Below are 20,276 nucleotides of genomic sequence, written 5' to 3'. Positions count from 1 at the left end.
GGGAGTAAAGATCAGGGGATTATTGGCAAAGTTTTCAGGAAAACTTAATCTTTGCATATCATTTTTGGGATGATGAAGGGAAGGCAAATTTTAAAAATATAAATTAGTACAAAGAGAATGTCAGTTGACCCTTTGGAACGTTTAGTTTTTAAAATTATGAATCCATTATGGAAACAATGAGAATCATTTTCTAATTAGGAAAACCTTTTAAAGAAAGAATTATTTGAGCTGATTTTCTTTGATTTTTTTATATCTTTCGGAGATGTTTGACATGTTCTTTTCACATATTTTTGTGATTATACGAAAACAAGTCAAGGTAAGAGCATCACCTAGTTAATTTAATTATGTTTTTAATAATTCAATTATAAAATATTTTTATTTAATATTTATTAATTTCAGTTCTTTCAACCTCAGCCTAAATTATCATTCTTGATTTGACACAGATCAATATTGGCCATATTTGTTTTTTCCTTTCTCACTAATATATGAAAACACATACTCTACATATTAAAACCTAGACAGTTGTATAAAATATAATTTTGTTTATACAACTTCTTCTCCTCCCAAAAAAGTGATTGTGTAAATTTATAACAATATTCTCACAATAGTTTTTAATCATTTTTGAGAATAAAAATAGAAAGTTATATTTAAAACATTCTTTGTTATTCCTGTAATATATAAGAATTCAAGGACAACTATTATGTTTCAGTCTTGGCCCAGTATCAGGCACATATTAAACTCCAAATAAATATTTTGAAAATGAGAGAATAAATGAATAAATTCCTGTTGTTACCAGTTGGTTATTCCTTCCAATTGAATTTCTCCTCCCATTCTAAATTGCTCAATAGGTTCATTGGTTTTTATTAGATCTGTATTTTTAGGGTAAAACTAAATAAGAGGCTAAAATATATTTCTATTTATTTATAATATTTGGTTTCTTATGATATTGTTTTACTATAATAACTATAAATAACGTATGAATATATACATCAATGTATCTGACTTGAAGATGCATTGATCTTTCAAATGTCTCATAAAAAATCTCTTACCAAAAAGAGTTTAAAATTCCTATTTGAAAATACTATGGAATGTGTCTACATGAACATATTCCAATATATCTGAATAATCTGAAAATATGTGTTTTATCTGATAGCTAAACATTGATAAGTAAACAAAAGTTAATGAAATTATCTAGATAATTCAAGCCAAAAATTTCAAAATCCACTTTCTGCTAATAAAGAACTGTATAAATTTCAAATTCAAATTGTCTTATGAGTTTCTTCTTGATTCAGTTTTACTCATTTCCTCTGTAAGACTGTAGAATTCCAATTCTTGCACTTCCTCAACTTGCTAAATTGTTAAAAATATGTAATACCCTATTCAGTTTGGATTTTTTCATCTTTTTTTCTGGAAAGTTTCATAGCCTAATTCTTTCTTGTATAGTTTGAATACCAGAAGAACTGGAAAGAATCTTTCATTTTGCTATGGAATTTAGTAAGCACATGACAAATCATAAAGAATATATGACAAACACATGTATGTGCTACCATCAGCTTTGTCAAATCTTACCATTTTGCTGTATTTGGGATATTATTTAAGGAAATAAAACAATTGTGTGTCCCTTCTGAATCCTGTTTCTTACCCCATTTTCCAGCAATCACTATCCTGAATTTAGTGAATACTATGCCTATTCATGCTTTTTATTTTTACTACATACACAAACAAAAGCACTTATTTTATATCTTTTTAAACTTTATATGAATGATGTCATACTGTTTGAATGTTTCTTCAGCATTCCTAAAATAAAAAGTTTATTATTTTGTTATTTATCCTCAATAATATGTGAGGTTTCAATAACATACATTTTTAATGCTACATAGAATTTCACTAAATGCCTCTACTACCTATTGACAACAAAAATAATCTGCATTGCTTTTTGAATACAAGTAGAGTATGCATTTCCAATTTTCACCTAAAGAGAATATTTATATTTATACTAAAGAAAAGCTACAAATATAAAATGCTATTATTTAAGAAAAATGATATAGCTTCCCTGATACACATAATTTTTAAAGGGTATCATATTTATACCAGTAATCCCCAAACATTGCTGTACATTAAAACAGTCTAGGGAGTTTTTAAAATCCCAATGTCTAGATCATGCCCCATAATAATTAAATCAGAATGTCCAAGCATTAGTATTTTTAAAAGATCCCCAGGTGATTGCAAATTACAGCAAAGCTGGCAACCACTGAGTTAATGTCCAGTCACTTTTTATTTAAACTATACAGATTTCAATACCTCCCTTATAGCCGCAAGCAAATTGACTTAACTCATATTGTCTTCCTCTAGGAAGTTGTCCCTGAGAAAGTGTGGTGATCTTTTTTTTTTTTTTTTTTTTTTTGGCTCAATTTCTATACACATGTTAATCCTAAAACTAGGAGCTCTAGTCTCTGAATAATATACCTTGAATCATTTAATTCATGGTGCTCTCAGATTTGCTTTCCATTGTTTTAAAGTTATATGTGTGTGTGTGTGTGTGTGTGTGTGTAAAATACTGCTATCAATCCTACATTTCAAGTCCCTAAGGAGTTGGAAACAGGTAGCTAATTAACTCTGTACAGTACCTAACAAACTGCTACATGCAGAGAGACAAATCATGCTTTTTCTGTTAATGGTATCTTGTGCAGAATAAAAACTTTAACTCTCTACAATTTGGTACCAAATCTCCTAAATCATACATAATACCTGAGCTATTTTATCCTAGACTTTATTTTTTATTCAACCTTACATATTATATGCAGTTATTTAAATAGTTTTCTGCTTAGCTTATTTCAGATCATAATTTTATTCTTATTTACTTAAATATAATAACATCTATATGAAATGGAAGCTACATAGTATTTAGATTTAGAACCAACAATCTATGCTCAAAAGAAGTTTTTATTCTTTTTAACAGAGACTCATCTCTAGCACAAAGAAATCTATGTATTGACTTCAACTTAACCTTACGAAGCCACAGCATCTCCAACTGAAGCAAAATATTAAAAGACTGTGTCATCTTTTTCTGTTTTCTACATTTTGCTGATTTCTACTGCCTTCTTTACTTCTCCATCTTTCTCTGACTTGCTTCATCCCTTCCAAAGGTAACACAAAGTGCTTAACTTATCCATACATAATTTAATTGGAAGTACAGTAAAAGGCAATCTGTTTACATACATCACCAGTACAATAAAATAGCACCTGATTTCTATCCAAAATCTTATTCAAGACAGTTTGTTTTACTACCTAGGAGACAAATGGTGACATTCAAAGAGTACAAAGTTGCTGTGACTTTCACAAATTTTTCCCCTGAGAAAATACACTATGAGATTATTGTCATATGATAGACCTAACCACGTTTAAAAATTAAATAACTAATTCAAATTATGTCAACTATATATTACTGCATTAAATTTCTCCCCTATGATGACATCCTGCAGGAGGTAATAATGTTTATGTAGTAGAAAAATCCGAAGCTAGTGCCTGAGAGACAAATATATCATGATCACTAAATGAAATCAAAGCAACGTGTTTATTTATTTTTTGTGGGGGCGATGGTTTAACTCAAGAAGGACCAAAATATGCTGCTTCTAATTCTTGAAAATAAGAACTTGTAATTTACTGTCATCTGTTTACAGTTGAAACTACAGGGAAAACTACTTTCAGAGGCCTGATGTTTCATGTGGAAGACATTAAGTCAGTTGTAAATTGTTGCCTGTGGAGAGGTTGACCCAGAGGAAAAGAATCCAACCAGCTGAGTCACAGAAGCATGTATATTCATGGGTTGCTTCAGGGTTGTTTATAGTGTTCGAAGGTCCAGTTCCTAACCATGCCTGTCACTCAATGCAATAGTACAGAGGAATGTAGAATTGTCAGCATTTGTGACATTGGGTCTGATCTCTGGGTGAGAGATAGATTTTCATTTCTTTCAAGCAGAAGTCAAAAATAATAAATGGCACAAAGTTTTACTTTTGAATTAAAAAAAAATTGTGTTTTGTTTGTTTGTTTGTAGTTTGTTTTTTAGTTTGAGTTAGAGTATTGAAGGTATATTGATTGAAGTGAATTTCTGGAACACTTAAAAATGTAAAACCGTAAAATAGATGACAATTACAAAAGTAAAAAATATATGAGAAAAAGTTGTTCTTAGAGGAGTACTAGAAAGTCATTTTGAAGATTACCCCTTCAGCATCCAGCTGCTTTGGTGTCAGTTTACCTGACTTTTCTAATAAACATGAAGACAAAATGTATTAGCATGCTTAAAGCTATGCATTAATGTTTGATGTTTTAGCATCTAATAAATAACTGCATATTATATCAGTTTCTAGATTCAATACAGTTAGCTCTGGGCTTGCTTTTGAATCCTTTAATGTTTATACAGATTATGTAAATCATACACAGCCCACAAAAACACAGTGAGGAGGTGTGCAGCTGTCTTTCTCACACAGAATGGCATTATCTAGACCCCACCTCCGGTTTATAGCTACAATTTATTTATTTATTATAAAAAGCATCTGTATTCTAGACAAAAAGGAGTGAGAAGAAACAAAAAAACTAACATGAAATTTGTGCTGTATCATTTGTAAAATTAATTGTGCCATTTTAATACCTTTATCTTATACCATTTAATATTTACAGGTTTTATGACAGGTACTGACTTCCAGCTAGAGATATACAACATAAACATTGTGTATATTGTTTAAAAGATATAATGGAAATTAGCATGACAGAAAACTAATGGCACTATCAAGTAAAACTATACTAAATTATAGACTTACAGGAGAGATAAGGAGAAAAGAGGAAAGCAGTTTTATCATTCATAAATATAATACAAATATCTAAAGGCAGAACTGCTACCTTTTCTAATTTGAAGAGCTTTATCAGCATGAAGCTACTTTAACAAGAAATTGGAACCCATTGGGGAATGAGCTCTAAACCTGCCCAATATGGATTACTTAACAAGAATTTTCTACATAGTGACATTAGGAGAGAAATCATGAGGAGAAATGGTGCATATTCAGAAAACTCTGCCAAGTGAGATGAAATTCAAATTTAAAAAGTAGAAACATAACTAACAGATAAGAACAATTTATAAAAAGCCTGGGCCTTTTCTCATGGGGACTACGAAGCATTGAATAGATGTTGTACCAAAGCTACTATAAGATAGTTAAATTTAAACTATCTTCCTGTTTTAAAAGTATTGGAATAAAGATACATGGAGTTTTAAGTGACTTTTTCCAAGGTCATACAGATGAGTCAGTGGGAGAGACAGGTATAGCTACTGAGTGACAGACAGAGGAGCTGTAGACTCTTCTTTCACTCAACACCTGCCGAATTGCCTAAACTACTCCAGCATGTAAACCCTTCACTGGTGACACCCCATCCTAATCATTATAGAATCTCAGAATTGGTGACAATGCTGGAAGCTTCTACCTATACACTAGTTGTTTCTTCATTTTCAGAAAATAATACTGATAAGATTATTAGCATTTATGGAAAGAGCACAAGAGAAATTGGCCAAGGGTTTTTCATATCTGTTCAAACAAATTATTAGATACTAAAACAAGGAAGGTTAAAGCTGGTGGACAATTTAGACTGTTCATATGCTCCTCCCTCCCATTACTAAGCATAGCCCCGAGAGGCAATCTTCAAAAAGCTAAATAAATTAACTGGGAGTCAGTTCCTAAGATATCCGTAGCATAATAAAACTACTTAAAAGATTATGCCTGACTCATATACTTCTTTAGTTATTCATTCATGTCGAATTTAAGACTACAAATCACATTTGTTACATTTTAGAAAATTCCCTTTGCATAGTTTTAGTTATATCAAAACTAAATAAATCATCTTTAGCCAAAAAAAAAATGTTTTAATCTTCAAGTTCCTCTGGGATACTGTATATTTCTATTCTTCTTAGACTTCACTGAATTAAAATTGGTATTTTGTGTTGAATGCAGATGATTGTTGAGAAGCAATATTGATCTTGAAAAAATAGCTCAGCAAAATAATGGCTTTAGCTTAACTAATTTACATATTTTAATGCCTATACCTCTAAATCCATTAAAAAACCGAGTGTCTATATAATCAGCTCTGCAAAAAAAAAAAAAAAATAATATTATACCTTACGTAGATTGTGATTTTTCTTTACATGCAGGACGTATCGTGACATTAAAGCAATATACACAAAATGTGAAGCCTAAAATTGTAGAAGTTTATTGTTTTATGTGTACGTCCAATCCTTGTCTTTTTCATAGCAATGTTGTCATACAGTGCCTTCAGAATTAACAAATAGCTACTTTAGAAACAACATCAATTGCACTGCTCCATATGTAACAGCCAGGTAAATTGTGAGTAAAAATATAGTACCAAAGCAAATTTTTATTAGTTATTAAAAATGGTTATAATTGATTATAAGTTGAAAAAACTTATCATACAAGCAAATAGATGTTGATGTTAAATACATTCACAATCTGAGGCCCTACCATAGCATTTCAATTCCTTGCTCAATGATCCTATTCAACAACTTGTATTTATTGAGTACTTGTTGGAGTGGTATACTCGAGCCAGCTCCTACCAGCTTGCAAGAGCTGATTGTTAAATATGTACAAAGTTTGCAAGCAATTGTTAATGTGAAGTCAGCCATGAAGGATGTATTTACACCATGGAAATTGGCAGTGGTACAAATCCTGCCTTCCTCCAGACCCTTTACTAGTACAATATTATTGTTATGTTGAAAAATCTGCACAAAGTGCTACAGGCAGCAAACAACAACTAAGACCCAGGCCCGGTTAACATACTTATTTGAAAGGATTGGATTAGAGAAGATAAATAAAACTTAAAAACTGAAAATAGGAAGAGTTAAAGCTAATTTTGACAGTTTAAACCTCTATGGTTTGAAGAAAGTAAGTGCTGTTATCAGAAATAAGGAAATCAGGAAGGGATATTCATTTGGGAAGTCTGGTTGGAACAAGAGTTGTTTGTCTAAGGATGATATTCAGTAAAAAGGTCAGGAGAGCTAAATATCAGAGTTCGAATCATCTGTGTTCACATCTTTGTCTCTAACAGTAGCTCTCCAAATTGTCTGCACATTAGAATCAGCTGGGGAATCTCAAAATATACTAATGTCTGTATCCTACCTCCAGAGATTGTGACTTAATTAGTCTGGAATATGGCCTAAGCTTTGAAAGATTTAAAAGATCCCTAGATGTTTCTAATGTGCACATTGGTTTGGGAAACACTGGTCTATGATTCAACCATTTTTAAATTTTTTATTGCCTTAAATTCCTGAAACAGAGAGAAAAATGGATGCATCACAAGTTTTAGAGAATGCAGGTCATTCCCTCAAAGTGTGCTCATTATTTGCCATTACAGAGAGCTGAGGAAGAAAGTCACTCTTATTTTCTACTATTAATATATATGAAGAGTTCAGTTAAATGAATTCTGTTGCTTTATATTATGAAAAGAATTTTAACAATTGATAGGCAAGGAATTGTGAGAAGAAAACCAATTTTGCTTGGTACAAATTGAAATGTCACCCCTTGAATAACACCAATTGGGTATCGGACAGAGGTGGGGGCTGGGGGGAAGGGATGGGTGTATACCTACTTGATGAGTGCGATGTGCACTGCCTGGGGAATGGACACGCTTGAAGTTCTGACTGGGGGGTATGGGGGTCGGGGTAGGGGATGGGTGCATACCTACATGATGAGTTCCATGTGCACTGTCTAGGGAATGGACATGTTTGAAGCTCAGACTCCGGGAGATGGGGGGGCATGGGCAATATATATAACCTGAACTTTTGTACCCCCATAATGAGCTGAAATAAAAAAAAAAAGAAATGTCACCCCTTGAACAAGCTACCCAAATAAAATTCTTTCTACATTGTATGATGCATGTCTAGCCCATCAAATATAATTCTCTTTTTGCCTCTGTCTCTGTCTCTCTTTCTCTTTGTCTCTCTCTCTTTCTGTTTTTGTCTTTCTGTCTCTGCCCCCTCTGTCTCTCTCTATACACATACACATACACACACACACACACACACGTCTTAGATGCATGTTTGTAATTATGGTGGAAGAAGTAGCTTAATCTCCTAAGTAATCTTTTGTAAGGAAGAGAACTACATCCGTAAACATACGCTCTCCTAATGGGAAAATTCAATGAGATTATAAACAGTCATCTTGATTCTCCCCTTTGTGTTCAAGAGAGTACAGAATACTTTCTCCTAAGTGTCAGAGGTCTACCTTTACTTTTCTTTTCTTTTTTTTTTTTTTATGATCACTTCGTATTTATTACATGTTTAACTGAACTTTTTAAAAGTATGGAACACTTCACAGATTTGTGTGTCATCCTTGTGCAGGGGCCATGCTAATCTTTTTTGTATCATTCCAATTTTTAGTATATGTGCTGCTGAAGTGAGCACTACCTTTACTTTTCTAAATGGCAGGCAGAATTCCAGATTCAAACAAAAAGGAATGGCTTAGAATATGTTGTGTAAAATTTTACTGATGTTCTTCTCTCTTCAATTGTACTCTGCTACATATATTTGTGCTGGACACCAAACAACAAAACGAGAAAGAGAGAGAGAGAAAGAGAGAAGGAACAGAAATAAGATCTGCCAAACATGACTTTACAGTATTCATTGTGCATTTAAAACACAGATTCTGATTCAATAGATCTGGAATGTGGCCTGGGATTCTGCATTTTCATTAAGCTCCCAGGTAAAGCTGACGCTTTGTAGTCTACTGGTTCATGGACTTCACTTTGAGTAGTAAGACAATAAATATGTAAAATAAAAAGTTTGTTACATTCATTGAGTTCACTCATATCCTCATAAGCTCCATGGAAATACCATGCTCAGACACAGAAATACCATATACATAGCATGGGAGAGTATCTTCTCCTTCCCAAAATCATTATGTTTTCCTCAAAGGTACAATAAGTCATTATTAGCAAAAGATGTTTCATTAGGCATTAGCTTGAGCAAGCCATGAATATACATATAATTCTGTATCATTTACTAATATTAGGGTAGATATCTAGGGAAAAAAGAGGCAAAAGGATCAATCAGCATTAAGAAAGACTGTTTTATACTATATACACCAACGTGATCAAGGGCATTCTTTCTGGTCGATATTTATTTTGTAAATATAAAATCAAAATATTGGAATCTCCTCTTATTATGTGTATTTGCAAAGATTGGTGAGCAGCATCAAGTGGTTTACCTGGTATACAATGCAAATCAGCCCATTAAGACAAATGCAGTCACTGTCTTATGAAAGAAAGTGAATGATTAAAAAAAAAATGCTCCCGCAGCAGGTTCATGGTGTGATCAATGGCACTCACCTTCCTTTCTCAGTGTAACCGGAATGTCTATCAAAACCAGAAAACGGAAGGCTTCAGAAGCATTATGTAGCTAAAAAGGAGACTATTTTACCCATTAGTAATAAATGTACCTGCTGAGCAGAACACAGCTATACCTGAAAAGGTTCCACAATACTCTTTTGCTTAGCTCTCCCTGCTATGAGAGAACCAGTGTGCTAAAGAGCATTTTGTAAAAGCAAAAGAGTTTATATAATTGACTTTACTGGAATTAGAGACAGAGTACAGTGTGCTCAACCTGAAGCAGCCCAACTCTATGATGTAGGAAAATTGCACAATTTAATAGCCAGATATAGGGACTGTGAAATAATAGAAGTAATCAAAGGCTTGGACATGCTTAAAGGAACAAATCTGTTACTTTTCCATTTACTCCAGAGAGGAGACTGCAAGTGGGCCATGCAAAAGAAAGTGCTTGGGCACAGTTTCCTAAATTTGGGTAGTCCTTTTAGGAAAGGGACAATTTAGAAATGAACAAATGTAAGTATCTTAATGTTGGAGTGTCTTTTAGAATTTAATTCTAATGTTCAAAGAGTCCAACTTCTATTTTGTGTGAAAAAATTAAAAAAGATATCTCTAATATACTGCAGTTAATTTTTCATCCTCTTCTCCTCGACCACAAGAAACTTTACCTTCATTCAGGCTACTATCTTTCTATGGAACACATATTTTCTGTTGAAAGGAAACAACTAAGCCATATTTAGGGTGAAAGCATATTAGCCTTTTTTGAACATCTGGTGGAAAGTGAAGTTTCAGCAGTAGCAATTTATACATCTGTACCATCTTGGGGGAAATGTGACTTGGGTGATTTAATAGCAAAAAGTAACACTGATTTGCACTGCAGTATCAACAGAACAGCCTGTGAAAATCAAAATCGTTAGCATCATAACCTTGGAGATCTTAATAAAACCTTGAAATTACTAGAATTCAAGTGATGAAAAACATTTTATAGGGGACCAAAATATTTTTAATAAATCCAGAAATTTGAATGTAAAAATTTTGAGGGTAGAAAAAAATGCATTAGAAATCATTTAAATTGTGTCATAACCTGAATCTAAGAGCATTTATAATGATTCAAACTAAGTAGCTGAGCTTTGGATTGCAACTAAATTGCCAGTTAAACACATATAAAATTAATTTCAATAAAATGTAAGTATATGTGACAGCTCAATTAGTATGATTTATATACTTCAAAATAATTATACTATTAAGGTAGACAGTATATGGTCTAGTTTTATTCACATCAAAAATTTTCTGATGCTTTGGTTAGCTTAAACTAACCAAAACAATTTTACTTTATTTACTGATTGATTAGCTCCAATTTAATAATGAGCACATGCGGTGTTTGTTTTTCATTCTTGCGATACTTCACTTAGAAGAATGGTCTCTAGTTCCATCCAGGTTGTTACAAAATGTATTAGTTCACCATTGGATTTTATGGCTGCACAATACTCCATAGTATACATACACCACATTTTATTAATCCACTCATGTATTAATGGGCACTTGGGTTGATTCCACATCTTTGCAATTGTGAATTGTGCTGCTATAAATATTTGAGTGCAAGTGTCTTTTTTATAGTATTCCTTTTTTTCCCTTTGGATAAATACCCAATAGTGAGATTGTCAAATTATTATTATTAATAGTATTTAATTTTCTTTTATTATCTACATAATCCCACATAAATTATGTCTATGTATGTTTTAATAAAACAGACATATAAATTTATACATATATCTTCTGTATTAGTCAACAAAATGTTTTATTAAAATATATTAATATGGTAAACAATCTCTCACTTGAGCTAAAGGAAATAATAGTATTAGACTTTTAAGTAATGTACTTAAATTTTGGTAAGTAAAGAAAGTTGCCTTCAGTCCAGCATTAACGTTTTCAATGTGTTCTTCAAGAAGCACCAAGTTCACCAAAAAAATAAATAAATAAATAATAAAGAATTCTCACTGTAAAAAATATGGAATCTTGGTTCTGGAATCACTTTTTTTACAAATATTGGCAGATTCTTATTTTTCCTCACAAAAATGCAACTATATCTCATGACCAAATTTTTGAATCAATTCAATTCTATAAAATTCACTTTTCTCTCTCTCTTTTTTCTCTTTGTCTATCTTTTTCTCCTCTCTCTTTCCCTCCCTTTCTCCTCCTCCTCTACCTCCTTCTCTACTATGGACAAGTAAGAATGAGAAAATACTCAAATTAGAAATATTTATCTTGTTCTGTCCACTGCTATACTACTACTTGTAATTCAATAAATCCATTTCTGAGTTCTAATCTCCTTCACACCTTCCACTTCTCCCATCTCACCAATAACCCTATTTTTTGTCATGAATCTCTTACCTGGGTCTAAGATATCAGCATTCCCTCAAGCCAATAAATAAGGAGATTCTTTTAAGTCTTTAATTCCTTCATCTTCCCAGTATCTGTTGAAACTATATGTTCTGCAGTGTCTAACTAAGCCTGCTACGGATGTCTCAGTGCTTGTGCTTCCTATTCTCATGTCTCATGTCCCTTGCTTTCAGGACCCCATGCTAAGACAGGTAGTGCTGCTTCTGAAAAGTCTCACTCTCATTGAATGGGTTTATTCTTTATGCTACTTTAGGGATAATCATTCCAAAAAGATATCTGGTCACATTATTTTTTCCTTTAATGGCAACCTATTACCTTAAATATGGTTTTTAAAGTTTAGTGCTTGAGGAGATAATGTTTTAATATACCTGGAATGGTAGAAAACTATGTTTTAACACATATGTCCAGTGATTTGACTCCAGGTGATTGGAAGACACATTTTAGAAAAACTGTTTTAGACCTAGAAGTACAACATATGGATAAGAGTGCTTGCAATTGTCACAATTTTGTTTAAATTCTAATGTAATTAAGATGACTTAAAGAAGCATCACATTCTACAAAGGATCTCACTCACTCACTCACTTGCTACTGAATCTATTTCAGGCATCACAGAGGCCTGATGGCAAAAAAGTTTAACACATTAACTGCCACACTAGAATTTTTTTTTTTTTTCCTTAGGGCCACAAAGTTTTATTACCAAAATAGAATAAAAACTTTGAAAACAAAATGATCCTTTCTAATTTAATGAAAAACAAAATTTATTGACTTCTATTCATTTAATCCACATTTTTAGAATTAATTTTCAATATTAATTGTAACAATAAAAATAACCAGAAGTAAGAGTTTCACAAACCAACTGCAGGGTTTTGCCCAGGTTTTGCTTCATGAGGCCCTGGGCTCAAAACTAGCATGAGTTAAATACAGCTCACATGGCAGTTAATGTGTTAATAAAAGATGCTCCCGGCCGGGCGCGGTGGCTCACGCCTGTAATCCTAGCACTCTGGGAGGCCGAGGTGGGCGGATCGTTTGAGCTCAGGAGTTCGAGACCAGCCTGAGCAAGAGCGAGACCCCACCTCTACTAAAAATAGAAAGAAATTATATGGACAGCTAAAAATATATATAGAAAAAATTAGCCGGGCATGGTGGCGCATGCCTGTAGTCCCAGCTACTCGGGAGGCTGAGACAGGAGGATCGCTTGAGCTCAGGAGTCTGAGGTTGCTGTGAGCTAGGCTGACGCCACGGCACTCACTCTAGCCTGGGCAACAGAGTGAGACTCTGTCTCAAAAAAAAAAAAAAAAAAAAAAAAGATGCTCCCTAACCTGGAAGAATTTCTAATACAATAAGGAAGGCGATATTTGTTTGTTCATTTTTAAGTAATTAGTATAAAATGCAATGCTGTAAAGGAACACAAAAAAAGTTAATTATACCTAGGGAATACAGCCAAATACTTCACAAAGGAGGTAATGCTTTTGTATGTTTGTATATATTTTAATATGTACATATGGAAAAAGCAAGTCAAACAACATAAAAAGACCAAATTTAACAGGATGAAAAGTTGGTTTTCTCTCAACCCAAACCTCAGTTTTGCTGATTCTCTTCCATAAATGCCACCACTGTTCCTGCTTTTGTGTGGATTCTTGTAGAAACCCTTTATGCATAGTCAAGTACCCAAATCTACTGAGTGGGAGTTGTCCATCTTCTTCTCTCCTCTTAAACTTTCCCAATTTCATTCTTGGATTATCACTTTGTCTAATTCTCTGAGAAAGCACTAGCACCTTCACCTACCAGCCAACTCCCATCTGTGTGCATATCCTCAGTCTGGCCTCCTATTCTCTGATTCAATTGTCCATTCCTTGTCTAGAGCATGCTCTAGATACCAATCCCTGTCACTAACATAAGAGTATTGTTCCAGCAATTATCCCTCTCCCTAGTACCAACTATGTCTTCTTTTGAATGGCTCATAACAATCAGAAAAAGAAAAAACAAAACAAACAAAAATAAATCAAAAAATCTATCTTGACCTCTAATCCCACTCTAGTTCTTCCATTTCTCTGCTCTTATTTATAGCAAAACAATCTCAAAAGTATATTACACTTGTTTCTCCCATTTTTTGTTTCTCTTTCCTTGTGAACCCATTCCAATAAGGTTCCCTGATCACTTCTCTTCACTGAAACCTCTCTGATCTGTGTCAATAATGATCCTTCTGTTACTAAATCCTATAGTATATCTAGAGGCCTAATTGTACTTTCCCATCTGCCTCTGAAATCTCAGTTTGTGTTGCTGCCCTGTCCCCTCCTGATCTGTTTATCCAACTCCCTCTTCCATACTCCAGCTGGATGTCTAGTAGGTTTCTTAAACTTAACGTGTTGAAAAGTGTCCTATTATCTTCTTCCCTAACCACCAACATGTCTGCCCTGTATTCTTTCTCATCCCAGGAAATGGGTCTACCAAACTCTTTCAGAAGCAACAGCAAAAAACCTTCAATATGTGGCTTGTTTATCTCATACATCACCTACAATCTGTCAACAAATCATCTACCTTAAAAATCAATAGAGAAACAGTCCACTTCCTACTACATCTACTGTCACCACCCTGGTGAAATATTCCATCATCTCAGACCCTTCATTAGACCTAGGCCATCTAACAGACCTACTCTATTCTCAACACAGAATCCAGAGTGAAACTTTTAATACATAAGGCAGACAACTCATTTTTCTGACTCACTTACCAATGAAACTGTTAGTATTGCCCAATTTTTATTAGCCCACTCTCATATTCTAATTTATTGAAAAGAAGATTCATCATGCCTTATGCTTCATGACAGTGCATACTCTACTTGCATTCCAGTGATGATGGCAATACTATCTAGTAAATGTCTCCCAAACAGAAAGCACATTATCAATCCGTCCTACTTCATTCATAGATAAAACACGGATGATAATATAATCCTGCGCTCAATAGCATGTGCACCTCATGTTTTAACAAGAAGTTTTTTGTATTTGCTGTGTGTGTAGAGGACCTAAAAAAGAATTTGAGTCAAAAATGTTTCTGTTTTCAGGCTGTCTTTCTCATACCATTATTATTCTGAGACTACATTGTCTCCATTTTATTTAAATCTAGTTACAATTTCTTTTTGTATTGCATCAAAGCTGCTTATTAATTAAATAATTAGATACATAGTTACAGTTCACAGTTTAATTTGTTATAATGATGATAGTGACATACCTGTTTGCACACAAAAAAAATTTACCTATAACAAAATCACATTACATTGTCTTATCAGACATCTTAAATATATATATAGTATATCAATATTAATTTATAGAAAGCAATAATTGCAGAAAAGAAGGAAGGAAGAAAGAAAGGAAGAAAGGAAGGAAATAATTGCTTAAATTGTAGCCAAATACATCACACTGGATTCATTTTCTCTCTTATCTCACAAACTATCTCTTACGATGTATATGTTGATGTTATTTCTTAAATGGCACTGAGCATTTTTATTACACTTTATTTATTAAATTATAAAATGTTCCTTCAAGATGTGATTATAGTGCACTGAAAATATGGAGATACTGGTGTCTCAGATCACCTCTTATTTGTACACAGAGCCATGCATTCCTGCTTTCTGCAGGGCTCCCATTTCCTCATGATTTGCTTTCTGTCTCTCCCCCCTCCTTTAGTTTCAGCCCTTCTCTCTTTTATCCTTCTATCATGGACATTTTATCTGCTGTGTCTGTAACTGATAAAGAAAGCTATGGCATTTCATGGACAGGGCCACTTTAATCGTCCTTCAAAGCTAATGGCAGAGTGATGATACTGTGAATTACATTGCCTGCCTGTCTTTCTAGACTTTATCCACTTTCTACAGTGATTTCTGATGAATCCCTGAGCTGCAATGCCAACTCTAGCTCTCTCTCTTTTTCCTCTATGTTTTTATGTTCTTAGTAATTAAGAAAGTACTGATTGACGCCACTTCTGTATTAGTATAATTGCTTCCATAATTAAAATGTATGGCGTGACCCTCCCTTGCTAGTTTGAATTGTGACATCTGTGGGTATGTATATATATACACACATAGATAAGAGAGAAAATAACAAGAACATACAATTCAAGAAGGCACAGGATGACTTAACAGCACTTTTGTGCTCAGAATTATATATATCTTTCTGTTGAATTGTAGCATGTATGCATACTTAAAACATGGCTTATCATATTTATCCAGTGCCTACTTCCTAAAATGTAGGCAATTTTATAAGGTGCATTAACTCAATTTCCTAAGTATGTTAGCACCAGTCACTAAAATGCTCTGGGAATCTGAAAGTGTTAATACATCTTTGAAAAGTGTGTTATTCCTGAAGAGTATTGGTAACTTACAAGCATCTGGGTCAGTTTAACTGTGAAGAAAAGCTCACCCAAACAGGGCCTCACTCAATGGCATAACAAACACATCTCTGCCCTCTATGATGAGGTACAAAAATATCGAAAAATGTGAGATGTTATAAATAACTAAAGAAAAAGCCCAGGGAGGCTATAAGTTGCATCGTACAGACACAAGCCTCAAAATCCAAAAAGACTTGAAGACTCATATAGGAATTAGCATTAAGGACTGTGTAAACACATGACTGGGATCATATCCTACCTACTCTACTTCTTGCTGAGCACACCTGGACAACTGTCATCTCTCTGAGTTTAAACTTTCACATCTATAAAATGGAAACATATTAATATCTGACCTATAGGTGATTTGAAATGATTTTTAAATACATGTATTAAAGTGCATAAAGCACACTAGATGGTAAATAATAAGTATTCAATATAAGGCAGACTTCATTATTGTTGTTTAACTGTTGATATCTGATATGAAGAAAATACAGTACTTCTACCCAGCACTGAAGAGGAACTATTCCTTATCTTGTAAACCAGATCACCGTACAATCCTCGCCTAGAGCTTTAAGAAAAATTGCTACTTGCACATAAAATCAATCTGTGTTTTCTACTTCATATTTTTAGCTACAGTTTTAAAAGGACTGATCAGTTTGTTCATGCCTTTTTTTCAGAGAGGAGGGAGGCAATAAGAAAAGGTGATTGTGAAACTGCTACCTTGACAACAAAAAGAACCAATGGTGAAATAAGCAAAAGTCATTGCTAATAGTTACTCAGTTCCTACAAGTTTAACTAAAAGCAGTCAATTTTATTTAATTGATCTTATAGTGCTGGGTTTTTTTTTTGTAAAAAAAAAAAAGATTACTGCTATAGTGATTTACTAGAAGAGTCTGTAAAAATAAAAGTTGGAGATAATTTTAATTCCATTTTAATGAATTTCTATTTTATCAGCTTACACATGTGTGATTTTTTTAATATGACTGAAATTTGACTTTTTTTACTTTAACATTATGGTACCTAACACATATATCATATTCTATTTACCAGACACTATGTAAAACAGTTTACTTACTATTAATGCATTTAATCCTCACAACAACCTTAGGAAGAAAGTCTTATTATTATCCTTTTTCACATTTGAGAAAATTGAGGCAAGTGAGGTTAAGTAGCTTGCCTGAATTTATGTAGCAACTAAGTGACAGAGTGAGAATTTGAACACTGGTAGGCTAGCTTGAGAGTGTAACCTCAAAATCATCCTGCCATTATCATAAAAATATGTAGAATAATGGAAGACAAATTTGTTGGGTTAGGATTTGGGTTATATGGTGGTTCCCTACAATCATATTTCTTTATGTAACATTGTTACTCATTTAAAGTAGGAATGTAGTTCACCTTTGTCAGAAAGAAAAACACATCTATATCATAACAATTTTGTTTTATGGATTGTCCTACTTGAAGTTATTGACTATGGACACTGGTGGCTATGTCTTAATACTGAAAATTTTTCCAGATATCCCATCGTTAAAAAACTTTTTTTCTCCCAGTTAAGGACCTTCTAAATGAGTTTTACAGTTAAAGCATCCAAGCTTATGTTTTGTTTTGTTTTGAAGAATCCCTTCAAACTTAGAAAACACTGTAAAGAGGAAAGAATATGAGGCCAAGAATTTATATACTCTATATTTTAAAATAATTATCCTGTGTTGTTAATTCAATGGAGTACTAAATCATTTCCTAAAGAAAGATCATTATATTTGATACTTTATTATTTCTAGTTCTATTTATTCCATTCAAACACTAATATGTGATTACCAGCCTATAAAACCTTTTTAGTATATTATTTACATTTCAGACTTTTTGTTTGATTGATTTGCAATAGGTACCCCAGGAACTTCAATTAACAATTGTAGTTCATATATAATTTAAGATATGAAACTGTGGCAATTTATTTAAATGATTTTTGGACTTCACAGAGATGCTAAGTGTAATAGAAGAAATAAAATATTTTGTCATTACTATCTACAATTTTTGAAGGTAATCTTGGTTGAGATTTTAATAAAAAGCCAAAGCAAGCACATAGAAAAAATTGGAAAAAAAAGCTAGTAGGTAATAAGAATTGAAGTATTAACATTTGCCAGTCTTACCTTTAATAATGTGTCTAATATGATTATAAATTAATAATAATAAAAGTATATACTATTTTTTATTTCCATTGGCATATGTATATATACTCAGTCAATTTAGTAACACAAGTTATAATTACTACAATGAGGGCCACTAATAGATGCATACTGAAACTAAACTTGTATATCTCTATTTAAATTCTATCAATAACTCCTAAATAATGCATTTATTCGGAGTCATGTTACAATATAACTAGTAATTTACTTCACACAATGTGATAAATGAAAAAAATGAGCCCTTCAGAATCATTTTGTATGTGTCATTAGCAATTCACTTCACATTCTTACCTATACAAAGTATCTTAAACCACTTAACAGCTTTCTAAAGAAAGCCTATCTCAAGTTATTAATATCTTTATTTAAATGGAGATCTTGCCTTTTCCTTGGGGACTAGTAAAGCTTCCTTCATAATGCTACAGAGAGGAAAGCAAATTTTGAATTTCCTAATATCCACAAAAGAAACAAATCTGACTCTGTATCGCCTATGGATATGCAGGTCTCTGTATGTCTGGGTAAGTCTGCCATTATCAAACATTGCTGATAACAGCTGTTTTAATAAAGTATTTAAAAATCCTTAATTCTTTAATCTTGATATCACATACTAATCATAAACCTTTAATGTCTATCAAAAACTTCAAATATCAAAATACTTCTTTTTCATTCATTTAGTTTTGTTTAGTAGCATTTAAGGAAATTAAATGTAATAACAAATGCATTCAATATGTTAATATAAACTTAAGCATAAATAACCTATGAATATTTTTATCATAATGACTATATTTAATCAACCCATAAGTTTACATTCATTTCTCATTTTGACTTATCTCTCTGCATGTGCAAACCAGCGTGACTCTGGAAACAAAGCTCCATGGCATATAGAACATAAAGACTGTCCCCAAAGAATAAGATGGTTCTTATTTCTCTGGGTTCATACAGATGCTATCTGTTTAGAAGGCATAATTTCAATGGATAATAGGAAACAAAAACACAAAAAATCTGATAGATTCACTTCTTTCATCTATGTACCGATCTGAAGCAGTGTAGAATAGAAAGAACTATAACCAGTAGTATAAGGTACAGTAGGTGCCCAATAGATATTTGCTGAATTAACATTTTAAAGTTATGTGTAGTCAATATTGCAAAAAGCCTTTACTATTCATTCAAAGTAATATTAAATTAAAAAATCATAAAAATATGACATAAAATGCATGTATCATAATAAAAACATATTAATAATGGTTAATGAGTAAAATTTTGTTTCAATAGTTTGCTATAATTGTAAAATATAAAACATAAACTTACTATTTAATACGCATAAACTTTAATGAAATTATTGAAACGATTGCAGTTGAAAGGTAAATGAAGTTGGTGTCATGGCTCGTATCACTGTGTATCACTGCGCCATCGTGTGCTTCTTAGACTGGAAGTCACCACAATCTGCCCTATATCTTTTTTTATCCAAATATTAAATTCCAGAGTTATTAAATTTGGGTTCCTCAAATTAACTGTTCTTAGATCTAATGAATTCTGAGGTGAAGCAGAAGACGTCACCTAGAGTCTCCTTGAATACGTTTCATTGTCATCCTAAGAATAATTAAGACTGGGATTATAGTCACAGTTTTTTTTTCTATGAGTAAAGGTCATTTTGGGACACTGTGTCACAACAGATAGGTACAAAAATATAACCAATCAAATTAGGCAATGTGTGAAGACGTCCAGACTGGTAGAAGAGATGAGATCTATAAAAAGGCTAAGGAAAAGAAATCACTAACTATAATGAGACGGTTTTTTTGATTATACAAGTGCTGTATGGTTACAGCACAGAGAAAAGTATTTGTTGTTGGTTGTAGAGACTATCTAGATACAAGATTAGCAAATATCTGCCAGTTATGCTAAAAGAGACCATATGTATGAAGCACACTTGCTGGCACATAG

The 20,276-nt window shown here is 32.8% G+C and overlaps 1 protein-coding gene and 1 non-coding gene across 5 annotated transcripts in view; both read right to left on the bottom strand.

Annotated features, from left to right (window-relative positions):
- PCDH9 (protocadherin 9) overlaps positions 1–20,276 on the bottom strand; it is an 862,890-nt gene that overhangs the window by 142,871 nt on the left and 699,743 nt on the right. The gene's annotated exons all lie outside the window — the stretch shown is intronic.
- On the bottom strand, positions 8,351–8,458 carry LOC138383060 (U6 spliceosomal RNA). The gene has a single exon (XR_011233516.1). It is a non-coding gene; the product is annotated as a U6 spliceosomal RNA (small nuclear RNA).

The sequence above is a fragment of the Eulemur rufifrons genome, chromosome 4 (assembly GCF_041146395.1).
Source record: "Eulemur rufifrons isolate Redbay chromosome 4, OSU_ERuf_1, whole genome shotgun sequence".
NCBI lineage: Eukaryota > Metazoa > Chordata > Mammalia > Primates > Lemuridae > Eulemur > Eulemur rufifrons.
The sequence above is the reverse complement of the archived record's forward strand: the minus strand, read 5'-3'. Positions and strand labels throughout refer to the sequence as shown.